Below are 5,802 nucleotides of genomic sequence, written 5' to 3'. Positions count from 1 at the left end.
GAAGTATGGGTATCCGATACGTGTAGTATCTGTGATTCATAGCTTATAATTGAATATTTTAGCTATATTTTTTATAAGAGAAAAAGAAAAAAAATTGCCCCTGGGAGTCAAATTCACTCAATGCTTTTACTAGTACATGTCATTCTTCTTTAGAATAATACTACACATTTTAATCTAAAAAACTATTGTGATAAATTATTCACGAACAGGTTGTTTAAATGTGAGGAGTTGGCTTGAATTATCTTTCAAAATAAGTTTTTTTCTTTCATTAACAAAAAAAAAAAAAAAAAAATTTAAAAAATAGAAAATTATTTCTTTTTTATGAATAGATTAATAATATAAATATTATGTTAATTGGTTTAGCAATAAGTCTTATGATAAAGAATCGTAGTCAACAAAATCCACATTTTAAAATTAAAAACTAAAAATTAAAATGTTAATAAATGGATGACTTATTATTATTATTATTATTATTATAGTTCTTTTTAGGATATATTATTATTAGTTTCTAAACATGTGTGATTCTCGTACTTTCATTTGTCATCATTAAATTATTGTTGAATAAGACTAAATAGTAATTAATTTAAATATATACAAGTGAACTAAATTGAATTAATGAAATCATCAAGCACTAAAACGATACAATTCAAGAAGTACAATGGTACTTTAAAATGATTGGGGTTTTTTCTTTTTCCTTTTTTTTTTTTTTTTTTGGTTGAAAATTTAGAATAATTAGTTTTATGCATTATTATCTATATTATACTTATTCTTTCCTTAAAAAATAAAATTGATTGGATTATAGCTTTCAATTGTTCATCCCCTAACCCGAAATTTAAAGATATTTGCCATCCTCGCCTAGGCATAGGCATAGGTCTAAACAATCCAAAATCCTCTTAATTAATTTGGTTCATGTCAATTCCTCCACCCACCTTTTGGAAAATATCTTAACAACAAGAGTCTTCTGGTGTTCAAAATCTAAGTTTTTTTTAAGCAATTATAACACATCTTTTATTACTTTCGATTGGAAGGTTTTTCTCTTAAGTGCGCTCCTTTTTGTCTCACTAAACAAGTGGCACCATTCATTCTTCTAATTTTCTTTTATTCTTGCAACCTATCTCTCCTCAACTGTTTTTTCCTTTTTTTTGGGGATATACTTTGGTTTTTGTTCTAAGTAATTGATCTTTTTTGCTTTTTGTGAGCTTTTCTTTAATTAGTTCCCGTTTTGTACTTCATCTTTGAGGTAATGAAAATCTTCTTTTAGATTTGGGATATGATGAAGGTGTTATGAATGTGTTAATTATCTAGTCTAGATGTTCGATTGCATTTATTGATCCTTCTTCTCTAGTTTCTTTTTTTAAAAAAAAAGAAAAAAAAGAAAGAAAGATATTTCACCAATGACACATGATGTATATATTTAACAAGGGTAAATTCTATGAAACACAGACACGAATACATATACAAGATATAGATACAATAGGATACGACGATATGTCCATTTCTAAAAAACTAAGATACTGATACGTTGAAAATACGTTTTTCCTTAAAAAAGAATCTAGGATGTAGGTAAATTTAACATACAAGTAATGAAAATAGTACAAAATATAATACAAACACTGAAATACAATATAAAAAGGAACATGAGATGTTGAAGTACAATAGTCAATAAAATGTAATAAAAATGAGATTCAAATTGATTAGTGAATAAAAAAAATATTAAAGGGAGAAGTATGAAGATAAATGAAGAACTTCTTTGTTAAATTGTTGAAGATATTCAAATTCGTTGTATTTAGCGGGACGTTGTTAGGACTCAAACATGAAGATGAAAATAGATGATTCTAGGGTTTGGTCTTTTATTATTATTTCTTTTTCTTTTAGTTTAGTTCGTTATATTTTGGACATTTCTTTTAGTTTTGCATTCATTTTTTTTCTTTAACAAAAGGTATGCATAAAGGTAGATACATCGAATCGCGTGTCAAATATGTATCTAGAAATTATCTGGAAGTATCGAAATCTGATACGTATCTGATATGAATTCTTTATCTCACATGAAGCATTTGTGCTTCGTAGGGTAAAACTATTTGATTTGATCGAACTTATGAAATATTAATTTTTTTTCTCTATGATCTGCAATAGACATATATCCTTGCCAACAATAACATAAGCTTCATTTTCTGCATTGTTCATTATGACAAAATCAATAATAACAAAACGCCATGAAAGAAAAAAAATGGACCCAACTCTTGAGAGTGTCCTTAGGGCAAATTCCAAAACAAAGAGGCTGGAATTTTCCTTGAATTGAGATAATGCTATTGAGCTTTTAGAGAAAATAGAGAGACACATGATACCTAGCTAGCTGTAAGAAATGATGCTCTAAATTTCTCTTTCTTTTATCTTTAATCATTTCAAAATTTGACAAAATTTGTGGTTGAGATGGTAGGTATATGTTAAGAGTGCGAACAAAATCCTAAATTGGTTAAGGAAGGAAGTGATCATAGGTATATAAACGAGGGACAATTATCTCTATTGGTATGAAACCTTTTGGGGTGAACCAAAAAACAAAGCTATGATGGTTTATGCCCAAAGTGAACAATATCATATAATTACCTTGTTTGTGTTCTATCTAAGTTGATAAGAGGAAGTGTGATCTGTGTTCGTGCTCGGGTGAGAAAGTGACCCAAGATGAATGGGAGACATGCAACGAGACATCTCAACTAGGTTGACACCTCTTCTAATCTTAGGAAATTTATTTTAAATTAATTTAAAAATTAGTTTCTGCAATTTGTTTATTGTTGATTTATTTTCTAAAAATTTAGTCTCAATATATGAGCATTCTCTTTATTTATTATATGATAATATATTTACATAACAAACTCTTATCTTACACGAAAGTTATTATTCATATTTAACGAATTTGATCAAAATAACTTTAAATGACTAAATTTAATATTCATTAAAAGTACAGAAATTAAATTTAAGATTTAGTCAAAGTACATGAACTAACATTGATCAATTGAAAGTACATAAATTAAATTGGAATGAATTTCAAAATAAAGGAACCAAAATAATACTTCTCATTCCCATGAAAATTTCTAACATATGAACCATTAATATCTAAAAAAAACATGTCAACTATTAATATCATATACTAAAAAATATATATTAATATCAGTTGAAGATGTATGTAAAATAAGCATAGCGTAACTGACATAATATTATCGATCCCTAAAATATTACTATCACTCCTAAACTCAACAAGTGGACATTAAATATCAATTAGACAAGAATTGAAAAGATTTTGAACACATCGACTATATACCATGTTGAACTGCACACTAAAACAGCAAGAACTTTGTTGTAATTTTATTATTATTATTTTCATTTTATGGGAAACACCAAAAACAAAAACTATGATGTATCTAAAATTTATAACAAATTCTCTCTATTAAGCCTACCATTATCCACTTGAGTTATTTTAGGTTTTAAATAAATGAGTTTTTAAATGCTATGATTTCTTGTAATATTAAAGAAATTTAAGAAAACAAGTAAGAACAATGAAAGTTAGATTTTTTAAAAGTGAAAAATAAAAATGAAAAGTAACACGAGTAAAAGGATAAAAATAAAATTGTACATTTTGCCTAAAATTGGAACAAGAAAAATGATTAAAAAAAAGCATTAAACGTTTTTTAATGTGGGGAATGCGATTTTCCAGTTTAAAAAAATAATAAAAAATGGGGAATGGGAAGAAATATAGTTCTTACCACTGTAAAACGACAGGTCGTACAAAACTGGGATTAAAGGTGGCAACTCTGTCTTTATTCAAACCGATATGTCGCTTTCCCATTTGAAAGCATGTCGGTTTTCCTAATTAATTGCATCTCCTCCATTATTTGCCACTTTCTTTTAAATCATATTTATTCCAAGCAAATAAATGGTTGTCTCTTTGACAACTATTTTGTTTTTAATTTCCTTGAAAGAAAGCCACCTTATTTATTCAATTTTTTAAATCTAGGTCAATTTTTAACAATTAATTTTTTTTTTTTAATTAATTTGCATGTAAAATTTAGTTAAGATTATATGTAATTTGAACTCTTTATAAGAAAAACCAAATATTGCTTTTAAGATTAGTGACGGGATGGTTTATAAAAATAATAGATAATTAAGATAATTCAAAATCAATCATAAAGTCATGATATCTAGAGAAGAAATATTTTAAATTATTAGTTTAAATATATTTTCATTGAACCTTTCTTCTAATTAATAAATAGAGAAATTTGTTTGGATACAACGGGTATAACTAGGTAAAGATACTTGAAAGTTAAGATTATGGCAAGTGGTGTATCTTTCGTAGGCTCTCCTCTACATTAAAAGATGATTATATAGTTGTATTAACTATTTTATCCATGAAATTTTAATATCAATGGATTTAAATCTTCCACCTCGATTGTATTAAGAAAATTAGAAAAATTATTTTAAATGATAAAATTATTAAAAATATTTATAAATAATAGTAAAATATCATAGTCTATTAACGATAGATCACGATAAACTACTATCTGTGTCTATCATGACATACATAGACACAGATAGCAGTTTAACGTGGTCTATTACAGACAAACGGTGAAATTTTACTATACTTAAAAATAGCTTTTTTGTCCCTAAGTTTTGTGTTTAATTTCTATTTTATCCCTAGGTTTTAAAATGTTACATATTTAGTCCTTAAGTTTTGAGTTTTGTTTCAATTTAGTTCCTAAGTTTCAAAATATTACAATTTTTCCTTGAGATTTGAGTTTTGTTTTAATTTAGTCAATGGATTTCAAGAGCTTACATTTTTAACCTCAATTTTTCATTAAGTACTTACTTTCAATCATTAACGTCAATTTCTATTAATTAATTAAAAATAATTAGAAGTGAAATTTTAAATTTAATTTTAAAAGTGATAAAAATAGGGAAACTTAGTTAATTATAATTCTTTTAACGAATTTTAATTTATTAACATAAATTACCTCTAAAAGACGGAAAGTGAGTATTTAATGAAAAATTGAGATTAAAAGTGTAAAACTCGAGACATTTTGATATCTAAAGACTAAATTAAAACCAAACTTAAAACTTAAGGACTAAATGTGTAACATTTTAAACTAGACCCAAAATTTAAGGGTCAAAAAGATATTTTTTCATTTATAAATATTTTATTAGTTTTTCTATATTTAAAAATAGCCCAAAATCATATTCTTTCGATTTTATTTTTCTTTTTACACATAGCTACTCTTGCTTTTCTCTTTCTCGCTTTGATTTTTTCTCTGGAAGGAAATTTTCCCTTTCTTTTTCCAAAGGGCATTTTTATATACTATTTACTGTTTATGTATGTATTGTATGTAAATGTTAATGTTTTTAATAGTTTAAAATATAAATAAAAACTTGTTTTGAGATGGAAATGAATAAAAATATTTGTTGATTTGATTTTTTTAAAAAAATAGTTCCATAGAAAACTATAATTTTTATATTAAAAAATATATACTATCACTTCACATTTTATTTTATGTTTGCCAGTTTTAATCTCATACGTAACAATTTAGTCCCCAAATTTAGATTATAAAATTTTACATTTTTTTTGGTTGACATTATAACATGAATTTAAAAATGTTGTATTTGATTAAAAATCTACTAAATATAAAATTGAAAATTTTAAAATGTATTAAACGTAAAATCAAACGTCCTGACGTATTTGAACTTTTAAAAGTAGAGGACTTATCCTACACAAATTGAGAATTCAAAAACTTCTTTGATATAAGTTCAAAAATTCAT

The sequence above is a fragment of the Benincasa hispida genome, chromosome 12, assembly GCF_009727055.1.
Source record: "Benincasa hispida cultivar B227 chromosome 12, ASM972705v1, whole genome shotgun sequence".
NCBI lineage: Eukaryota > Viridiplantae > Streptophyta > Magnoliopsida > Cucurbitales > Cucurbitaceae > Benincasa > Benincasa hispida.
This window is presented reverse-complemented; position numbering follows the sequence as displayed.